The 24008-nt window shown below is 35.4% G+C and overlaps 1 long non-coding RNA gene across 8 annotated transcripts; it reads left to right on the top strand.

The window, feature by feature from the left end:
• Positions 1-11472: 11472 nt before the first annotated feature.
• LOC147486381 (uncharacterized) lies at positions 11473-23379 on the top strand. Of its 8 annotated transcripts, none has more exons than XR_015202375.1 (8): positions 11473-12850; positions 13578-13660; positions 14538-14757; positions 15838-15930; positions 19741-19828; positions 20549-20728; positions 20815-20886; positions 23149-23379. It is a non-coding gene; the product is annotated as an uncharacterized LOC147486381 (long non-coding RNA). The 8 variants fall into 8 exon arrangements; XR_015202374.1 differs by having other exon boundaries at positions 11474-12850; positions 23152-23379; XR_015202370.1 differs by having other exon boundaries at positions 11475-12850; positions 20549-20886; positions 23152-23377.
• Positions 23380-24008: the final 629 nt, after the last annotated feature.

Genomic DNA, 24008 nt, shown 5'->3' with positions numbered 1-24008 from the left:
TTGTTGGCAAGGGGACTCGCAAAGTGGTAAAGAAGCGGTGCAAAAGAGTTGCGTGAAATTCTTCTTCGATTTCGCCTACTACCGTGGAGTCATTGTTAAAGTCGGAATTTCCGGCGGAAAGGAATTTGTTAATCTGCTTCTCCTGAAAACATGTTTTTGAAGTAATCTTGAGCTAAGCTCTCGATCATGCTAACCTCGCCATTTGTAGATGAATCGATATCGTGTTCCTCGCTTTTTTAAAACATTTACCTCAACGTAAAAATGGCCAAAGGACAAGGACATCGAACCATCAGCGCAGTTTATGAGCCGCTGGCAGAGCCAAGAAGGGACGCCCTAAAATGATAGGTACAGAGTCGTTAGTGACTTCGTGGTCGAGGATAACAAAATCGGCCGGGTAGTAAAAATTTTGGACTTTAACCAAAGACGCTTTTCAACCACACCCTTAGGATACTTAATAGACCGATCGCCTAATTGCAATGTCATTTTAGTAGGTTGCATCTCCTCTAGACCTATTTGTTTATACAAATAAAATGGGAGTAAGTTAACACTAGCCCCCGTGTCTAGTAAATACGGTCGTCGTGAGAATCTCCTAAGGTGCATTGTATAGAGAGGATCTACCGTGGTCCTTGTACTTAACAATTCCATTATTTTCGATAAAGTTGGGAACCGCTCAGCTAGAAAGGCGCCTTTAGGTATGTTGGTCTTATGCCTAGTAGTGCACAACTCCTTAAGAAACTTAGCGTGGTTAGGTAGCTTTTTTATAGCTTCGAAAAAGGAAGGTTTATCGTTAGATTTTTGAAAACGCTCCTAATCTCCCCAAAGTTAGTATCCCCGGTTAGCATGGCTAATTTATGAGGGAACGGTGGTTTCGCTTCTATATTTAGCGTATGGCTCGACTTGATGTGTAACCTTGGCTTTCTATTTCTTAGGTTGTGGTTTAACCGGTACCTCTACAAAGGTAGGTTCTTCGGTTTCTATTTCGCATCTAGTTCGATATCCGTGTAGGAGTATCGATGGGGTAACTATAGGCATAGTTACTTTGTTATCAACCATTCTTCCGTAATCCAGAGTGGTGATGGCATTTAGCTCGACCTACGGATGTAGTTTCCGCATTTAGTATTACCGCTTACCCCAAAGGCCGTGGTTTGTCGCTCTAGGGTTGGGTATCGCCATCTGAAACACGCCTTTTGGTTGGGCTTTCTCTTGGGCTAACCGTTGGTTTAAATTATTAACGGATTGTAGAATGTGTTGGTTAGATTGAGCCATGGTTTGAAAAGTTGTTGGCTCACTTGTATGAAGGTGTCAAGACGATCCGATTGTGTGGGTGTAGTAGTCACGGTGGTGTGATCGAACTATCTCGCTGATTATTTATGGGCGGATTGTGATAGTTATTATTTACCTAACGATACCTTATTAGCATTATAATTATTATAACTACATCGACCTTGTGCTTGACTTTGTCGAGGTTGCACTTGGTTGTTATAATTATTATAATTACTCGATCCCGCCTTGTTGTGGTGGAGCTTGGTTATAACCGCGGCGTTGGCCTAACATATTGATTATTGTACCACAGAGGTGTGATTTGTTGGTTATTTCTCCAACCAAAGTGGGATTTTGTCTCCAAGGGCGCTAGGTTCACTATTAATGGAACAAGAATGTTCATAGGCTATAGGATAGATGGGAGTCGGGATGCTCGTGACTCCAAATGTAAACTACATGGATTTGAATTTACATTCATGACGGGATATGCTTTTGTTGTACGTAAATGGCCTCTACCTTTTGTGAGGGATTCAATTAGAGTTTTAAGCTCGATCTGATTTAACCTCAAACATACCGGTAGCCTTAACTGTTGAAGAAGAACTAGCGGAGCGGGAGTAATCGCCACTACCCCCAATTATTATTACGCTTTAGTCCGATCTTCCAAAAATTTTTATATGCCTCCTCGGGCTCCTTTACTTAGGAAAACCCCCCATTCATTATGTCTAGGACTTCTTTATGGTGGTGTAGAAGTCCTTTGAAAAAGGCACGAACTAACGGTCTTTGCTAGGTGATGGTGTGGACACTCTATAAGGAGATCGGTGAAACGATTCCAAGCCTCTCAAAATGATTCATGAGGATTCTCGAAAGAAGTGAATCTTGGAAAGCATTTCATCCGCCTTTAGGGGTGGGTAAAATGTTCCATAAACAAATTGAACAAGTTTGGCCCACGAGTCCACGTAATTAGCGCTTTGGGCGCTAACCAAGACGCCGCCTTTATCGCCTAAGGTGAGAGGGAATACCCTCAATTTAATTTGTTCCGCACCAACCGTAGGGTGGTGGAATGTTGTAAGGACTTGTTCAATCCTACGCGACGTAGCCGATAAGGTTTTTCATGGTTTAAACCATGAAAAACGGGTAACAAATTAAATATATTTGGGGGATGCGAAATCCCCCAATCGGTCCGCTAGAACGATGCAAGATTTAGGGGCTATCGCCAAGGCTTTATAAAAGTCGAGAGAGAGTCTCTTTTCTTCACCATAATATCGTGGTGTGTGTGAAATAGTAGCTAGAGGTGTAGTGGGTGGGAAACTACATAGACTTGTTTGTTGACGCTGTGCGTGTAATTACGTTAGTTGTTTTTCTTCCACCGCACCTTAATATCATGTAAGACTAAGTCGAACTTAACTAAACATGCAACACTCCAAACAATTCGATATACTAGTAGAAACCTCTAACCGAGATGCGAGGTGTAGAAAAAGGAATACCTGATTAGGCCCTTTGCTTCACTTATGAATAGCGCCTTGTTTACGCGTGTTCGTATATAAACAAGTTAGAACACCGAAAAACTTAAAAATCGAAGTTCAAAACAAACCTGTAGAAATCCGAAAATTTTGCTTAGTGGCAGCGCGCGATAGCGGTCGGTCGCCGCCGTTTCAGTAAGTTAGCGCGGGTTGCTTCGGTATGGCTGGGGCGTGGTCACGGTCCAAAATCCAGTAAAATCATGTTCCGTGCTATAGGTCGCTGGTGTGTCCAAGCTATAGGCCCGTGTTCCGTGCCATAGGCCCAGTGCTCCTTATAGGCGGGTCGCCGTAAATTTTTCACGGAATTTTTCAATGCTGAAACGGATAACCACAGTATGAATCAAACAAGGGTAGGTGGGTTTAATGGGACTTAAAAATGACTAATTTTACTATGAAAACAATGCTAAAGTGCAACTAAGATGGCAGCGGCGCCATTTGATAAAAGATAAAATGATAGTTTACCTACGAAATGAATGATGAAACTCAAAACGTAAGTAAACTAAAACTAAATTATGGTCTATATTTTATCAAAGTTTCTACTCTCAATTCTATCGAAATAGAGTGGAGTAACAAATTCGTTCCACTCCTAGTGCTCTAGCATGGAATGTTTTCTATTCTAATTAGTCGGTCTTAAGTCTAATGAGAGTTTTACGAGGGGAATTATACTACACGATGCAATATGAAAAGCAATATGTTGTCATGTCACTAAATATATGGAAATACTAATGTTCTTGAATCTAGATAAAGAATTAGAGGGAAATTGAATCCACCTCGAATCCAACTTAATCACCTAGAATATATCGTTGTAATCCAATTCTTACGCTCTTACGGTAAGAATTGCTCGCTATAATCCCTAATTAACATGGCATTTCTACCAATTATAACTAGCATGTGAGGTCGCCCACCCATTCTCATGGCTAAACACTCGACCTTCTAGAATGGAATAGACTCTACAACGCTTCTACACTATACAACTAAGTTTTCATCAAGGCTTCATCAACCCTCTAATGGAGGTTTTAGCCTTGATTCATCAAACCATCATTTCCCATTGAAATTGAATACAACATATTACAAAGATTCTAACTTTATGAAATTTAACTAAACAATAATCGAAATCTAATTAATAACTAAGAATTGAATGATAACAAGAATTGAAATTAGATCTAATAAATTGTAAATGACAAAAATCGAAATTGACAAGAATAACTATTTTATTTATCTAACCAATAAAGAACAATGATTTAAAGTTTTAATCTAAAACAGGGAATGAAATTCTAAAACTGAGATCTAAAACTAATTAATGGAGGCTACTAATCTAATTTATAATCTAGGTCTAACTATCTACCATTAACAAAGAGTCAAGCTTTTGTTTTTATACTTTCAGATCCAAAATTCATGCATGGGCTTGGAGCCATGTTTTGGGCCAGAGAATCAGGCCCAAAACCCAATTCTTCAAATTCAAAAGGCCTCTTCAGCTGCAGTTGGCTTCAACAGACTTTTTGTCCACTTTTGCTCCTCTGATTGGGTCAAGGCTTAAACCATTGGAAACCTCTTTCCGAGCCAGTCGTTTTGACATAAGGTAGGCCCAATTCCGAGGTCCGAGTCCAAAGATACGGGCTTTCGGAAGTTTTGCTAACTTTGTGTGTTGTTTCTCGCCCGGCCGACTTTTCAGCTTTTGACCAGGCTTTAGAAAGGCTTTGTCTTCTTGAATCTTGGCCTTTAATCACGTAAACTCCTTAGCAACCGACCTTTGCTCCTTTATCTCGCTAAAAGTGGCACATTTCTCGCATTATAATGGACTTTGAAGCCCGAAATGCATAAAAACACGTAATCAGTATTAACTCTTAATTATTACTCATATAATTGGTCTAAAAGTATGATTATTAAGGGGTTAAAACTACAGTTTTGGGCTCTTATCATTGTGGTATATTGGTTGAGTGATGGAGAGGGGGCTGTCGAAGCTTTAAAAAAGGCTGTAATGGCGTCGAGATCAATTGGTGTCGAGATTTAATTAGTGAGGAGTGAGGATGTTTGGATTTGATTAGAATTAGGTGTTTGGGTGGAAATCAAAACCCGAACCAATTGGTGGTGGTTGGAGGTTGGCAGTGGAGCGGGTGAAGCTTTGAACATGCATTAATGGCTGACGAGATCTAGTTTGGAGGAAGGGGATCGAGGTAAGGAATGGGTTTTTTGTGTTTGATAAAGTTGTAGGGGTTTTCGCAAGGATCAAAACCGATGTGATGAGGAAGGGAGAAGTGGTGGCCGAATGTGAGCTGATCCGGTGGTGGAGGGAGCTGGTTTGTCATTATCTAAGAAAAATTTGACGTTGATATTGTGTATTTTTGACACGTGACGAGATAGAAATTTTAAGAGACATGATATTCCTAAAATACTATAAAAATGTTATGCGGTACGTTTGGAGAAATTGTGACATTGTGTGGTATGTTGAAATTGTTGTTCTGTTAAATGAGATGATATATTAGGATATATATTAAATGCAATATTTTTGGAGAAATAAATGTAAACGCTCCATCATTATATCTGTGAGATGCTTCTATGAGGTAGTATAATATTTGTGGATATTTCCCACGGGATTGTGGCTTAGTGCAATAATTAATTGGCACGTGAAAGAATGAAAGGTGTTATGAGATATATTGAGATATTTCCAAATATGGTGGCTTAGTGTAATAATTTATTTTGGCACTTGATAGAGTGAAATGGTTATGAGATATAAATGTATGACACCTGAATAAATTACGTAACGAAAATCCTAGAACCTAGCTACCACAACTCATGTGATTTGGCCCTTGTGATGGGCGTATGTGATTTGATTAGCCCTTCTGGCGTTTCAGTGAATCTGAATTGCCCTTCTGGCATAGCCGAATAGTGACTTGATTATTCCGTTCGCAAAATTAGAATGAGACACGCGATATTTTATGCCGAATAGTGGCAGCATCTCCCAGAATGACGCTTAGTGTGGGGTTACCTGGTATGCGATATCCCGCTTAGGGTAATTACGCACAGAGTGGTTCATTACGTGAGGGGAGGCATGTAGATGTACATGTTCGGCATTAGAAAATGATTGTGGTAGCCAGGGAAACTAGGTAAGACATAGAGACGACGTGATTCTAGAGACACTTGAAGAAACTCTAAACAATAATTGTGATGATATATCAAAGTGTAAGTTAAATCTATAATAAATGATTTATTGTGATTTAGGTTGCATTCACAATGGTTTTGCAGAAGGGTGGGTTGAATTGATTATTTATGCAGGTGTGACTGATAAGAGCCCAAAACTGTAGTTTTAACCCCTTAAAATTATTACTTTTAGACCAATTATGTGATTAATAAGTAAAAGTTAGTATTGTTATCGTGTTCTTATGTATTTCAAGCATTGGAGTTGAATACGTGCAGAAATGCGTCTCTTTTGCGAGATAAAGAAGCAAAAGTTGGTTGCTAAGAAGTTCTATGATTAAAGGCCAAGATTCAAGGAGAAAAAGTCCTTTTAAAGCCCGGTCAAAGCTGAAAAGTCAAAGTCAACGCGGGCAAAAATAGTGCACAAAAGTCAGCTAAACTTCCAAAGGCCGTATCTTTGGACTCAGACCTCGGAATTGGACCTACTTTACGTTAAAACGACCGTCTCGGAAAGATCTTTCTAATGGTCCAAGCCTTGACCCAATCAGAGAAGCAAAAGTGGACGCAAAGGATGTTAAAGTCATTTCCAGCTGAAAACCCCTTTGTGGACTAAAGTAATGAGGTTTTGGGCTCGATTTTCCGGCCCAAAACATGGCTCCTCTGCCCATGCACGAATTTGTGGATCTTGTCTCCTCCATATGAAGTGACAAAGACTTAGCTCTTAAGCAACTTAGCTTTACTTAGTTTAGATCCAATAGTTAGTTTTAGATCTAGTTAATTAGCATCAAATTAGTGTTTAGAACAAGATTTAGTTTTTAGAATCAATAATTAGTTTGTATTTCAAGTTTTAGTTTCTAATTTAATATTTGATTCATAGATTTAGTGTCTTAAATTAATAATTAGTTATTCACAATCTTAGTTTAGTTCTAAATTAGTTTTAAATTCAGTTTTAATTCATTTTGAATATTAGACTATTGTTCAAATTTAGATTTATAAAGTTTAAATTACTTATATCAAATGACTTGTTCTATTTGTTCTTGTGTTAGTAATTTCAGTCCAATGAATCAAAGCTAAACTCGCATTAGAGGGAGGTTAATGAAGCATTGAAAGGACTTGATTTATTTAGCATAGATTTGTCGATTAAGGTTTAAAGTTTGGATTTTTCTTGACTTATAGATAAGAAGAGAAAAATCTAAACTAGAGGATTGTGAGTTTTGCCATGAGAATGGAAAACAAACCTTCCTCTCATGCTAATTTGATTATAACTAGAGATGGTATAATTGAACTAGGGATCATAAAAGTCTAAGATTTATATTTAACCTTTTAGTGAGAATATAAAGATTAGGGTTTCTTAACAATCTATTCTAACACTTCTAGGAATTGAAAAGTAGATTTATTTCTTTCTCTAACATTCTCTATCTTTGATTTACATTATTATATTGTTAGTTAATTTAGTATAAATTCATAGTATCATCATAATAGTTAATTTCTTATTCAAATCATTACTCTCATCATTGTTCCTTTTGTTTGATTAGTTAAATTCTATATTAGTCTTGATAGTTTATGAGTGGAACAAATCCGTACTCTTTATATATTGCTTCATTATTATTTGAGAGAGTAAGGAAATAGAATTGATAACAAAAAAAAAAAATGGTAATATTACGTGTTAGTGTTGTTAACATTAATATTAGTGTTTAACTGTTTTTACGTATATCAGTGACCCACCCTGTGATTTGGCTTACACCAGTGTAAGTATAGAGTAAGTTTTAGTTCGGTTATTCTATTATTAGATACAGTTGATTTAGTATGGTTTGAAGCTAAGGCACCTCAGTGGAGGAACTAAATGCCTTATTATTATTGAATTGGAAGCTAAGGCGCCTCAGTGGAGGAACTACCTGCCTTAATTATTGTATTTAAGAATGTTGTATTATTCGTTGGAAGCTAAAGCGCCTCGGTGGAGGAACTAACTGCCTTATGGATTGTGTATATATATGTATAAGTATATTTTGTATTTTAGGGATACTCATACCAGCATTGTTTATAATGCTGACCCGATTTGCATGTTTACTTATCGGGTGTGTTCGTAAAATGAACCCAGTTGATAAGTCTTGACATGATTAGGGTTGACAAAGGTTGGTTGCTGCTTGTGGTTTGCGCTAGCGTCTCATATCATGATATGTTTTGTTTTCCCTTGAGGTGCAAAGATTTATAATTGAGACAATGTTTGTTTTTTTCGTATTTTCAGTTGTAATTATAATTAAAGAGTTGTTAAAAGAAAATTTGTAATTTAATCATATTTGTGAGTTTTTGGTAATGAAGAGGACTTTTGTTTATTTAAAAATTTTATTGGTTTCAAATTATTAGAACAATTAAACAGGTTATGGGTATTTTCGAAAGTTGAAAGTGTATCACACCTTGAAAATCGAAGAGTCGGGAACAAATATTGTTTTTCCGAATTTGTCAAAATTCGGGGTGTGATAACTATTGAATTTAGGACTATTATTTTTTTTGAGAGGACAAAAATATCGGTGACAAATATTATTATCGCACTAAAAACCAAGTTTAATATCGATTACATAAGTAAAAAAGTAATTTTAGCAATAATAATGTATAACCCGAGAAGGAACTGGAACCCGAATTGGAATTGATTTAATTAATGGGTATGAATCCGGGTTTTCAAAATATAAGAAAAAATCGAAAGACCCGAACCCAGTGAAAACCGTTAAAAAACAGAATCGAAACTGAAACCAGTAAGAACCGAACTGGAATCGACCCATAAACACTCCTAATGGTCCCCCACTAAATAACAGTTGTTGGGTTTGCCAATCTATATATCTATACCTTAATATTAAAGCTCCCACAAGGGTATTTTTTGAGCTCTATTAAAATTCCATGTCATCAACTCCTATTAAAAAGGGAATTCCTCTCTTATTGAAAAGAAAAATTATAGCACTTCTAATTAAAACGGGAATCATTCTCATATTATAATGGGAATTCCTCTCCTATTAAAAAAGAAAAATATAACACTTCTAATTAAAACAGGAATACTACTCCCATTAAAAACGGGAATCACACTTTTAAATTAAAACGGGATCCCTCCCCCAATTAAAAAACGGGAATCACACTTTTTAATTAAAACGAGATCCCTCATCCAATTAAAAAACGGGAATCATTGTCCTATTATAATGGGAATTCCTCTCCTATTGAAAAAGAAAAATCTAGCACTTCTAATTAAAATAGGAATCACACTTAGCTTCTAAATTAAAACGGGATCCCTCCTCTAATTAAAAAATGGGTTTTTAAAACTTAATTAAAATAATTTGTTGAGAAATTAAAACGGCCACAATGAGTATTTTTCTAGCCCTCTTAAAATTCCACATCATCAACTCCTATTAAAATGGGAATTCTTTTCCTATTGAAAAAGAAAAATATAGCCCTTCTAGCTAATTAAAACGGGAAACCTTCTTATATTAAAAACGGGAATCACACTTTTAAATTAAAACGAGTTTTTAAAACAAACTCCCACAAGGGGTATTTTTTCTAGCTCTCTTAAAATTCTATGTCATCAACTCCTATTAAAACGGGAATTCCTCTCTTATTGAAAAGAAAAATTATAGCACTTCTAATTAAAACGGTAATCATTCTCCTATTATAATGGGAATTCCTCTTCTATTAAAAAAGAAAAATATAACACTTCTAATTAAAATGAGAATCCTACTCCTATTAAAAACAAGAATCACACTTTTAAATTAAAATAAGATCCCTTCTCTAATTAAAAAACGGTAATCATTCTCCTATTATAATAAGAATTCCTCTCCTATTGATGAAAAAGTAAAAATTTAGCACTTCTAATTAAAACGGGATCCCTCATCCAATTAAAAAAATGGGTTTTAAAACTTAATTAAAATAATTTGTTGAGAAATTAAAATGGCCACAAGGAGTATTTTTCTAGCCTTCTTAAAATTCCACATTATCAACTCCTATTAAAGCGGGAATTCATCTCCTATTGAAAAAGAAAAATATATCTCTTCTAATTAAAACCGGAAACCTTCTCATATTAAAAACGGGAATCACACTTCTAAATTAAAACGGGTTTTTAAAACTTAATTAAAACAATTTGTTGAGAAATGATAATTGATTTATGAATAGTTTTACTAATGAATAAAGCGATGAAACTCTAAACGAAAGTAAAACTAAAACTGCTTTGTTACTAGATTTATCAAAGATATTCTTACTCTCAATCCTATTGAGATATAGGGGAGTAGATGATTCGTTCCACTCCTAGTTCTTTAGCATGCGATGGTTTCGTGTCAACTAAGCAGTCCAAAGTCTAATGAGAGATTTACGAGGGGAATTCTATACTACGAGGTGAATTCAATTAACAAGTTACGAATAACGAAATGATAGAATGCTAAGGGTTTGAATCTAGATAAAGAATTAAAGGGAATTGAATCCACCTTAACTCGACTTAATCAACTAACAAAGACTCGTCGTGATCCAAATTGAATGCTTCGCATATCAAAATAGTAATTATAATCCCTAATTATACATGACATCTCTACCAATCAATAATTAGCATGTGAGGTCGTCCACCCATTCTCATGGCGAATCAACGACCTTCTAGAGTGGAACAAACTCTCACGACGATTTCTAAGTTAATAAGGATCAAGTTTTATCAATGCTTCTTCAACCCCCTCTAATGGAGGTTTAGCCTTGAGTCATACTACTATCATTTCCCATTGAATTAAAACTAGACATCATATAAAACTTCTATCTTATGCAATTTTACTAAACAATAATTGAAATCTCAGGTAATAAATAGAAAATGAATAACAAGTAATAAAAGAATTTAGATCTAAACAATTGCAAATGACAAAAATCAAAATGAACAAGAATCTACTATTTTATTTATCTAATCAAGCAATAACAATATTTTCAAGGTTTAATCTAAAACAAGGAATGAAATGAAACAAAACTTAATTAAAAACAATTAAAACTAGATCTAGAATTATCTATATTTTAGGTCTAATTAGCTACCCTTTACAAAGAGCTAAACTTTTGTTTTTATATGCTTCAGATCCAAAAATCGTGTATGGGCTTGGAGCCATGTTTTGGGCCGGAAAATCGGGCCCAAAACCCAATTCTTTCAGTCCGAAAAGGGCTCTTCAGTTGGATTTGGCTTCAACAGACTTTTCATCCACTTCGGCTCCTCTGATTTGGCCAAGGCTTGTACCATTGAAAAGCGCTTTCCGAACCGGTCGTTTTGGCATAAGGTAGGCCCAATTCCGAGGTCTGAGTCCAAATATATGGTCTTCGGAAGTTCTCACTTGACTTGTGCATCAAGCGTGTTGACTTTTTGACTTTTCACTTTTGGACTTTACGAAGGCTTTGTCTCCTTGAATCTTGACCTTTATCACAAAACTTCTTAGTAACCAATCCTTACTCCTTTATCTCACCAAAATAGCACATTTCTACACATAATTGACTTTACTGCCTGAAATACATAAAAACACGTAATCAGTGTTAACTCTTATTTATTACTCATATAATTGGTCTAAAAGTATGATTGTTAAGGGGTTAAAACTACAGTTTTGGGCTCTTATCAAGAAATTAAAATGGGTTTTAAAGACTTGATTAAAACAATTTGTTAGGAAATTAAAATGGGTTAGCGACGAAAGCAGAAATCACGATTTGTTAGAAAATTTCTATGTGTATAGTTACGATTGTTGAGCAAGTTTTTAAAAGAGCCGGTGCGTATGCACGGGTCTACTTTCTAGTATATATAAAAGCTCACATTCCATTTTGCACCTTGAACAATATGATTGGCTCCTAAAAAATCGGATTGAATAATAATTAGTGACACCTCCCAAGTTTGTTTAAATCTCTCTAATCTATTCTTAATTTTCTATGAACTCCTCAAATTAAAAAAATAATAATAACAAATTAAATAAGGCTAAATATATGGTGCGCGAGATGTAGGGTACGCCCTGACATCTCGGCCACTCATACCGTATTTAATGGTAAAAGTACTGATCCAACGGCCCATACGACCTGCGCACCATACGACCTGCGCACTGAAGACATGCTCATTAAATAAACCTTATACAAATTCTATGGAAAACCTAACTTTTCTCCTTAAATGGTTGTCTCTTATCTTCTTCCCTACCAAGCAAGAGTTCACACTACTCTATTTTCAATCGGGAGGATCGTTCTCTTCTGAACTTCAATCAATCAACAAGAACAACAACAAAATCACTGGCTGGAGTTGGCCAAGTCAGTTGAGAGAGCCTTAGTGTGATAAGCCGGAGCATTCAGAGCAGTTCTACATAAAGAAAAGTCGTTCTATTGCTTTTGGTCTGCTCCGTGCGTTCCGGCTTGATCAACAAAACATACCCTCCTTCCAACGTCAGTCAGTATAGATAGTTCAATTCCGCCTTCCCATTATTTTCTCCAAAACCGGGGTTTATTGGTGCTGCCATGTCTGCTAATCAACCCCCTTCACTCTCTCCCGCATCTGGGAATCCGAGCTGTCTTGGTATTCTTCGCCAGGCAACCAACATGAATCAATCAATGCATTTTAGATAATATAATGAATCTGGTTTCAGAGGACAGACCTTTGAGAAATTCTCAGTTTAGACCATTCAAAGAGCGCCAAGGATGAATAATCCCATGCCAATAGCAGAACATGCTATAATTGACTCAGCTGTTGGAATCGAAAGATCTGTGAGATCCGGGTCACAGTATCGATTAAACAAAGAAAAGTGAGAGAATTGTACGGCTCGATCTGGCACTTGATCTGTTGTTGCTCTAGATACTGCCCCTAAGGCTTAATCAGGGTAAATTGGTGGTTCGGCATACCTACCAGTTTGATGGCTCTACAAATGAGTATGCTCCTACGGAAAGCAAGCAGAAAGTGGTTACCTATTAAAGAAAAGGTAAAATGTGAGTACCTATGGAATAAATATAGGCGAAGCATAGGACTTTCATTCCCCTTAATCTTGAACGAAGAATTTTATTTAAATAACATTTGCAATTTGCTTGGGCTAAAGTTAGTTGATGCTCCATTTGGTCTTATCCATCTGTTGCATATCAATTTATAATTCTAATGTAGTACAAACAATGGCACAGAGACTTAGGTAGATGTTACTGACCTTGGGGATGTTGATATCACTTGATTATAGAATTAGCCTGTATCAAAATGTTGGCATAGTACTTTTCTTTCAGATGTTTGTGTAACAAACTTAAATCTTTTAAAGATACAATATGTGAAGGACAAGAAAGCATTCGAAAATTCAGTAAGAGAATGAGTTATTGATTTGTGTATGTAAGTTTTAAGGCCTTACAAGTCCGTCTAATTTCAAATAGGAAAAGTTAAGTAAATAAGAATTTCATTCATCCTTTTGAGCTTCGAATAACTGCACCAGTATTTGGTTTTCCTTGGTCAACTATAAATATTTTCAATATACATAATTTCTAAGAGTCAGTCAATTTTGGCATGCGATATATATGGAGGTAGTTTGTAGAATAGATCTTAAGGTGTCTGTTAAATGTACTAACCAACATTTAAGCTTCGCAATCTCATTCTATGTATGAGCACAAGGTACCTATTTCTTAAGAGTTTCTGCACGCAATATACCTACACATCTTTTGTCTCCTGTATAGGTCTCTAAAACCAAGTTTCAATACCATTCGAGGCAGTTGAGATCGAGGATCAGGGACAAACTACTTTCTAGCAAAGATACACGGTAAATTGAGTCGACTTTTTGCCTTTTATTAGTAAATTTTCTTTATCCAATTAAATTGTTGGAAAATAAATTATGCTGAAAGAAATGAGCATAGGGTCTGTCAGAGGCACAACAAATCACAGGGTTCTTTTTGTGTTTACATTTTTTAAGTGGTTCTTTTTGCCTTTTTAAACCTACTTTCAAATGCATATACTGATTTTAAGATTTGAAGAGAGGCGAACTTTAAAAATGGAGGCAAAAGAAGCATCAGAGCGTAAGGATGTGATGGACTCCAACTTTTCCTACTCATTTCATTCACACCGTCGAGCTCCTCGGTGGTCATGAGAGTAATAACAAACATAAACCTAGATCTATAAGAAGAGTCACTGACAGGTGATACTTTTTGAAGTAACCTTCTTTGATTTCAAATGGATATTTCATTTTTCCGCTGGGTGGTGTTAAGTCTTGATTGAAGAGACCTTATGTTATTTCAAATGGATATATCATTTTTCTGCTGGATGGTCTTAAGTATTTGAGATGTGGTTTTATGGGAAAATTTATAATAAGCAAATGAATGTACTATCTATAGTGAACTTAGTGTAAAAGTGTTATAAAAATTTGCTCATGGAAGAGATCTAAATGGTCAAATTATATTGAAATTTTAGTTTTACTTACTTGAGGAAGTATCTTATATGTTTATGTAATTTTCCATATTCATGATATGATTTAATTAGGCATGGCATGATCCAGTTTGTAGCTTGTTAGCTCCTGAGTATTTAGAGGAGTTATTAAGCAATTTCTCATCAATGAATTGTGTGTTCTTTTGTTATGTTTTTCGTTTAATTTATTATATGTGTTTTTTCATTTTACTGGATTTACATGTTTTTCATTGACTTAGGCAATGAAGTGCACAATGCGGTTAAATTAGCCTTGTTGGAGATGAACGAGAAATATTTCAGGGGAAGGCACATAATACGTGAACTGTGGAACTTCAAAGAGGGAAGTAGGGAGACACTAAAATAGGGAATCCAGTCCATATCAGAGATAACTGGAAGAACCATAAGCGCATTGAAAGAGGGAATCTATCATATAAGCACTAAATCTTGCATTAAGTTCAGGTTTGTAGTTTTTATTTTGTTGTTTTTGGTTTAGAATTTATGCAGATGGTACCTTTGGTACTTTCTGGATGAACTAATAGTTGTTTAGTGTTGAATGGAAATATAAGCTGAAGATGTATGTTGCTTCTAAAGTTTGATGACAGTGAGCATGTTTTAAGGGACAGTTCTCCCCTATTGTGAAATGAAGACTATTTTTCTCAGCATGAAAACATCTTTTCCCTATAACTTTAGTTGTGATTTATGCATTGACATTTTTGTGTTTTGTTTGAATAAGGTCTATGCATTGGCATATATTTGGCTAAATTTCTAGGTTCTTGCCAATATATATATATATATATATATTGCCAACAACAACAACAAAATAAAATAAAAAGTTGCATTAGTTCAACAATTGACTTTGGAGTGGCTCTGCTGCGACTCTCAGAATGCTAATTACTGCTCAACAACTTCTTAGTAAAAAATTCTTATGCATCGATTCTGGAATTTAGTTTTGTTTTTGTGTGCTTTAAATATCATGTGGTAGCAATGTCTAATAAATTCTTGGCTTCATTAATATATTATGTAATTATTGAGTATTGTACTATTGTGATCAAGGAATCCGGGTAAAAAAGAAGGAAAACGGACTAAAGTAAAACAAGCCAAACATGTTTAGGTATAATTCAGTTAACATGAACAAATGAATGATATAACAATGACCAACAGAAGTTGAGTGCATATCATCCTAGACTATTCTTGAGAGATCATATTAAAAAACAAATGAGGAATGCTCTTGAGTCATCGTTGGCTTAACTTGCACTTCTTTGCATCTTATCTTAACTTCTCTCCCCTCCCGCTTCTTCGAGGTGAAACTCTCTTTCAGCCTCCTCTCTGCCGATTTCTGCACTTCTCCTTTCCTCATTTTGGATTATATTAAAATTAGCTTCCATGTCCCTGTCGTCTTCATCAATACTAACGTACTTCCGAGGATCATATCCAAAATTTTTATAGATTATTGTTCAGGGATCCTCTTCATCATCTGCTTAATATATTATTGACTTGAAAAAAGAGATAAGACATAAACGATCGTTGCGGTTTTGGCAGGGGTCATGGAGGTTTCGGTGGCCATGATGGATGTGTTTTATTGCTATCCAAGAATTGTTTTTCTCGAATGCAAGTATAAACATACTAACCAAGGTAACCATTTTTTTTTCTTTTCTTTGTGCAGTTTTGTCATCTGTAGTTTTGGTTTGATATTTTTTCAGTTCTTTTGATGGTGGTAGTTTAAATATTTTTAAATCTTATAAATGGGGTTCAATTCAACCACACATTATAAGATGTTGTTATTTAATGTTGTGTACTTTGTCGACAAAGTCTACCAAGTTATTTGGAATGGTTGTGCATGTGGTTCACCAGTCCATGTTATTATTTCCCTTTGTCAACTTGGTTGTCCGACGGTTAGAATCACCGCCTTAGTAATGTTAACAGAGTCTACCGCAGTGTTCGTGTGATCTGCCATGCTACTATTACATTTATTTATGTACACTATATATATAAGAGTGCTAATTGTTTGTTCCACTAATTTGTTAATTAATCCACTATTTATCTCTCTTCTTTTCTATACTTTTTATGTGTTAGTGAGCAATATTAGTTTAAAACATGGAGGAAAATATGAGCATACTGTCGGAGTTTATTGTTGTAATCCTTTTCGCGATCTTCACAAGTCAATGACACTGGACAACATTCTCTATAGACAAACTCATACCTAAGACCATCAATAAAGGTTCACTTCCTTTCTCTTTTTAAGTACATGATAATTAGTTCATTTCATTTCATTCTTCATATATGATTTCCAGTGACTTACAAGGGACAAGTACTTTGATTTGATTCACCTTATGTGACTTTTAAACAAGTACTCACAAGTTTGGAATCGAGACATAGTCAAGATACAATCTTAGTTATTGTATATATAATGGTGCATTGATGCTATAACCCCCCAAAAAAAAAACTTTGTAGGCTTATTATTCTTCATTATAATATTTCCACCTAAGGAAGATGATTATTTAAATTTGGAAAATCTATATTAGCCATATTAATCATGATCATTTTTTTTCCCCAAATAAGCTAGGGTTAGGCAGACCCTCACCTATATTAAAAACAAGAAATTCTTACATAGACAAGTCCACTGGCATCCTCTTTTACATAGGCTTATAAATCTTTATCTAGAGGATGCCCAAATTAGACCGTACAAATGCTATTTTTTTGCACTAGAAACATGCCCATGAACAACCAACCTAGCCAAGCCCAAAGACTAAATAGAAACCAAGGCTTCATGTCTATCGGCCCAACAGTTAGGCCCAAGATAAGAGGATGGATATGGGCGACCCGAACTCCACCATCACTACCCGCCTGCAAGCTCCAGCGCCTAAGACTTTGTCATCCCTATCGCCAGGCAATGAAATTTCTAAACCAAGGTTTTGTTACCAACTCTTCTCGTCAAAAACCCACAAACAACTATCATAACAAAATTCATCAGCCAAGAAGACCGGTTACAATCCCAATCAATCTACTAATCCGCCCATAGCGCATAGTTGTTAGAAATGCAACCCTTATCTGCTATCGCCTCCTTTGTATCCAGCCAAACACAATTTTGAATCAAGTCCCAAACTTTACTAGTTCTCACCCTAGATCCAATCTTAGCTCAGTTCAAAACACCAGGAACAACCACAATAATGGATCCATGCTTCTTCCCAACCCAAGCTCAGAAGGACCTCCACGGATCAAGAGGGCCAACCTATCCTCTCTACTAATGAACAATGATCAATGAATAATTGTAGCAGAACATACCTTATGGATGATAATCTCAACAGGCTGTTGGCTAGATCGAAATCCACCAAGTTCAGCCAAGTCCAAGCTTTGTTGTCTTCTGTGTGTGCTCTTGAGAGGTCCTAGAGAGAGGTTGGACAACATATCCAGCCACCGGACATCAGAGATGACGGTGGCTGGTCAGTAGGGTCAGAAGTACGGCTTCTCGGTAAGGTTAACTCAGTCGACAGGGTATCGGAAAATATGTTCTTATTATAATGAACCACCAACTTCATGAAAGCAATAATCATCATGAGCATCTTGGTAATCTAAATTTTGATGTTAATGAGTACTTTCATTGGGTCATCACATATTGATAACAAATAATTTATTTTAAAATTATATAGTTTTAGCTATATATATGATAGTGTTGGATACTTCGATGTGTTGGATTAGAATTTGGAACGTAGGATAAACTATGAAAAACAATGGTTGGTAGTGCAATTTCAGGTCAACTAATAATTGGGATGTAATTCTGGCAAATTTTAGAGTGAGTATTCAACCGCAGACCCAAGTAGATTATAGCCACACTAACATTGTTTAATTCATTATTTTCCAATTCAGTTCAATGGTTAGGTTTTTGCTTTTCATTGTGCCACTTTGAACTTTAAGTATTATTATATGAATTTGTGCATGATAGTATTTAGAGAAAAATCTTAATATCTTTAGTGGAATATGTTTTAGTTTGTTGGTAACTTGGAATGTTTTCGAGTTCTGCCAATTATTGTTTTGGTACATATCAAAATAGTCATAGGGGGAGCATTGTAGATTGAATGTGGCTTCTGAAGCTATTCAATGCAGATTTTTGAATCTTGAAAAAACCAAGTTATGAACTTTCAGGGTTTGTGGGTTTGTTGTACGTTTGATTTCTTTTCTTCTTCATCGTTTGCTTTTACAGATTTTTGGCATCGTTCACTTTTCTTCTTCATCGTTCACTTTTATAACTACGATTACGTATATTATTAAGGACAGATTCCCGACGAACAGAGGGACATGATGTGATGAGTTGGAAACAGAGAAGGATTTTCTGAAATATCTTCATTTTATGATCTCATTTTATCTTCATGAAAATTGGCAATATCATAAGCGGAGTTATTTTGGTTCTTTGTAGCAAATGGACTGTTTCAATTATTTTCCTAAGCTAAGACTGAGAATAGGTGGATTCCTTTCTAAAATATTAATAATTCAACATAACAATCTATCTAACAAAACAGGGAGGAGTGGGAGGACAGATTCCACGTCATAAGGTGAGATGTGGTCGACACACCCCTAACCATAGCCACTCAAAACTCATGGAGGGTGAATTAAAAAGCTTTTATGGGGTAAGTTAAACAGTTTTTCTCACCTCACCCACCCCCACACAAAAAAGTTAACATTGGACAAAAATTTTATGGGTTGAATCTTTTATGGGCTTGGAACCATGAGCATGGGCTCAATTAAAAAAAAAATTGTAATAGTGGGGGTAGGCATCCAAAAATCAGCCAAAATGCTGGACTTATAAACTGTTGGGCCTCCAAATTTGACATGGTACTGCATAATTGGCTGACCCAATTGATGTTGTTGGGCTTATGGATAATGGGCAATTGGGCTGGCTTTGCGCCGCGACGAGTTGTTTCGCGCCGAAGACGCACATACACCTTGTGCCGAAGGCGTGTCAAGTTGTTTCGTGCCGAAGACACGCGTTTCGGCACGCGTACGCCTTGCGCCGAAGGCACAACGAGTTGTCGGGGTAGCGCAGCAGGCGCGTTGAGGTCTCACGGGTCATAGGCACGGGCATACCCTAGTTATATTAAGTTACATAACTTTCGTATGTATGAGCCAGTATGAACTCAATTTATTTCGTAGTCAATGTTTGCTAACAATCTATGTTTTTTTGCATTATCAGTCTTTTGTGTGGATTTTAGTCAATTAAAATTTAAGAAAGTATCAAACCTAGCCGTAATAAACTATCGTGTTCTCTGTCTCCCTTGGGTTTTCACTATATTTTCTTACTTTTTATGTTTGTTAAATGAATTTCACAAAAGTTATGAAGAAAAAAGTGTTCGATGAACTGCAAGGTGGCTTTGATTATTTAAAGTAGTGTAGTTTTGATTATTTGTTAATCAATGGTGTTATATGTGTAGTCTTTTTTTTTAATTGTAGGGATAGCTTTACGAAACAAGCAACACTAATGTGAATCGAGCTTGGGGGTTTTCAGAAAAGTAAGAGTTGCGATCACTCTTGAATTCAGGTAACTTCTTCTAATTGTTTCTCTATATTCTCTAAGTTTTGATGGTATAAACAAAGCCACCTCCATGCGCGCATGTGTGCTCTTTTCCCCCTAAATTCTATTAAAACAATGTCTCCATGAATGGAGAGTTCATCTTTTGCATATATAAATTGAATTAATGAAGGAGACTTTTTTTTATAGTTCTTGGACAGTTCTAATCTTAGCCCTTCATGGCATGCATATATGGGGCTGGAAGAGTTCATTCGAAATTAAATCATTTGGCGTCAAGTCTAATAGGGTTGATTATATTGTCGCTGTGTTTTTAGCCTGTAGACATTAGATTTGCTCACTAGAAATGGACATCTTAAGGAGGCAGAGCAATTAATCAGTTGCTTGCCTGTCCAATGAGCTAATTTTTATATATATCCCTCCATCTTTACTAGAAGCCAGCCAGAGTAAGAAAGAACTTGAGACACTAAGACATTGTAGTAAATTAATTCATAGGGAGCAGAAGCATGGTGATCTATAGAAGGAAGAGAATGACAAGTTAGTATATCTCTCAAGGTTGTAAGAGTTGCAAAGTAAACTGAAAGAGGGGTTTAACATGTTAGTGGAGACTGGAACCTCATCTTGCAAACTGGCTGAAAGTAGAAGTGATTTGTTTTAGCTCTAGCTATTATGAACCTGAAGTGAACCGCTTCTTGCTTTATACCTTACCTTATCTTATTTTTGATGATATAGGCGCTACAACAGAGAATTCAAATATAAAGAGGAGATGGAAAGTAAGATTGCCATACAAAATGATATTTGGCTACACAATGAGAAGTGATCTTTCAAGCCATGTGACTGGTGGGGCTTTTCTGTGATGTGCACATGATGCCCAACTTGATCGGCTCACCATATCTCACTACAATCACAATGGTAGCAAATAAACTTATTAATGGCAACCTTGCAAAGGCCACCTCTGACATTAACTTGAAACAACCAAAATTTGTCATTGGTCACAGCTGTAGCTAACTATGCAAGGTCATTAGACGATGGCCTTTATCTGGCAATTGTTAATCGACATATATCTCAAGGTAACGAATTATAATTTTGTTTCATCTGCTTGTACTTCAACAAGTAGGTTTCATTCCTATTCATGTTCCCTATGCATGTTATCAGGGGATTGTGAATGCATATTGATAAAGGCACGATTAACTGTTATTTATGTTAATCTGTCGATAAATGAAAAATCTAGCTAATGGTTGTTCATTGGTAAACTCAATGGAACCAACATCATCTAAATGGATTGAGCAGTGACTTACTAAAAATCAAATTATTTTTCAAGTGGTTAGTATTTGGAAAAAACTTGACGTATATGAGTATTTAATTTGATTAGTTTGTAGCATATCCTTTTTAGTGAATTAGATGTCAATTGCTATAAACATATGTATGCATACTGTTCTATGTTGTAATTCTACAGACACACCCATGCATCATAGAATCCGAGAAGGAACAGTTACGCCAGCTGCTGGACTGCCAAAAAACTATCATTGAAACATTGCCCACACTTCCCTTATGAGGGGTATACCAAGTGCTCTTTTTTCAATAGCTCCAGTAGAATACTTCAATTGCAGGTTGCTTCCATTGCACACATTGAAAGACTTAAGTTTCTCCCGCACCTGCATTCAAAGTTTTTTTGCACATTGAAGAAGGATGTCCCATACTTTTAAAATCACCTTAGTTCAATGGGGATGACCAAATGCATGGATTTTTTTAGATGCATATCAGGTGTCAGGTCACAGGGATGTATGTTCCTGCCACCATTGTAATTACTTGATCACTCAATATAGAACAGGTTCTGCACTAAATAAGTTATAGTGAGTATTTTTTTTTTTTTTTTTTTTTTTTTTTTTGTCAAGAAACATTGAACAATCTTGAGGGTAGTAAAATGAATAACATCGTGACATCCTTGCCGAAAAAATCTTCATGTTAAGTCAATGTGAAAAAAATAAAAGAAAAGTGCGGACAGATGTTGAACACCGCTACAAAGTTAATTGGTATTCTCAAAAGGTTTCATCGATTTTTTTTTCCATAGGTTTGGTTCCTTAGATTAAGTTTACTTCATTCCAACTTAGTGTACATGACAATGACTTATGACTTCTAACTGTTGAGCTTTCGGTTCTTATTGATAGCAATATATATATACCTTGGATTATAGGAGTTTGCTATTAACTTTTTAATTATTTTCGAATTCTTATAAAAAAAATGGGACTCAAGAACTATTGATGTTTCATTGGCGTGAGGGGCATTTGCTATTTGGTTTCTTGGTGTATTTGGTTTTTAAGTTGAGCAGTTTTGTTCCGAAGGATAACATGTATGACTCTACAAATGTTAGCAAACTATTAAATACACAATTTTAGAGTAAGGATGGGGAGAGAAACTCAACCACATTGTGACTGAGCGGAGCACATAATTTAAAAGCAATATGTGAATATCATTTTTAGAGGATGGTGTAACACTCTGTTCATTTTTCTAACATATATTTGCCTTGGTGTTTTAGGAGTGAACATGCATCCTACTACCCATTCTATTTTGTGGTTCAGATGCGTGTAGCTTTATGGTTTCGTTCAAGTAGAATTATATATATTTAAATTGACAAAAATTGAAAAATCAAATTGGATGTACTAGCTGACATGATTTTACCAGTATTTTACTTTTCTAAAGAATTTGTTGAGTGCTGAATTGATTGGATTAGTTTTTTGGTCGGAAGTCCCATGTATGCGGGATTGCAAAATCATCTTGGTGAATATGGCATATTTGGGATGTTTAAGAGTATAAATGAGTTTGTAATTAAATATTTGGAGAAGGAAAATTAGCATACATAGACACTTCAATTTCCTTTCAATTCCTAAAGTGCGTGCATACCTAATATATATGGAAGTCACCATTTGTAAGTAAGCAAAAGAAGAAAAAGGTTAAAAGCATGGCCAATAGGTCACCTAGCTTAGTGGTAATTCTAAGAGGCTTAAGAAAACATATCTAATACACATGATAGTATAATATGGTTAAAGCAAAACTCCATAATTGGTTAATCGATTTGATAGCAGTAGTTGTACCCTCTTTATATATCCATAGATCCATAGGAATTGATAACATGCTTCCACTTCAATTGATTTTAATTTTAATCACATGGAATATAATAATTGAAGGAATTGGAGTTTGGTTCTCATTCAATTTTCCCAAAAAGATGTGAGGATGGAACGTTTATTGATGTAAAATAATAAGTTCACACATACATTTATTTAGCTAAAGTTACTTATAATGACTCGAGTGGCTACATTAATTACTTTCTTTAGTAGGTTGCAGTTATTGGGTTAGAAGCAGCAAGTGCTATAAGGAAATGACAGTAGAGCTCCTTCATGCCAGTCTTCCCCACACTGAAGATAAACAGTGCAAGTTTTTACTTTTTAATGAATTTTGCTCAGTGCTCTATGTTTGTAATTTTGTTTAATAACTATAACAAATTATTGACACTGGGAACTTTGATAAATTAATTTACTATATGAGTTTCAATATAGTTTGGAAGTAAGATTTTTGATACATAATAATAAAATAAAAAAAAAATTATATAAAAACGGTCCCCGTTCGTTGAACGGGTCCAAAAATCTAGTAATAATAAATAAATAAAACTTCATTGAAGTTAGTTTTATAGTGTTTGTTCATCATCATAATCAATTTTATCCGGAATCTTCAATCTTCATTTTTCTGTTATAATAAATACTTTGTTTTCTTTGAACCTTTTAAAACTTTATATTAAGCTTCCAATTTGTCAAAAAAGTCTTCAAATTCAACACTATTAGTGTTAATTATGGCACGTGCACTACCTAAAAACACAAGATATATATATATATATATATATATTCAATAGAAAAAAAAAATAATGCGAAAATTATATAGGGATATATTCACATATTATCTATTAGGGCATCACCAATGGGACTTGGATACATGCTTTTATCTCCAAATTTAACTGACCTTAAAGAAAAACTGCCTCCAATGCGGCTCCTAAATTGGCCTCCAATTTAATCATCCTGGATATATGTATTCATTTCTATGGATGTTTATAAAGGACCTGAAGCCCGTGAAACTTTGCACATGACTTCATTTAAGTAAGCACGTGACTTCATTTTTTTTTTATGATTTTTTCATCTGATTT

The sequence above is a fragment of the Coptis chinensis genome, chromosome 7 (assembly GCF_015680905.1).
Source record: "Coptis chinensis isolate HL-2020 chromosome 7, ASM1568090v1, whole genome shotgun sequence".
NCBI lineage: Eukaryota > Viridiplantae > Streptophyta > Magnoliopsida > Ranunculales > Ranunculaceae > Coptis > Coptis chinensis.
The sequence above is the reverse complement of the archived record's forward strand: the minus strand, read 5'-3'. Positions and strand labels throughout refer to the sequence as shown.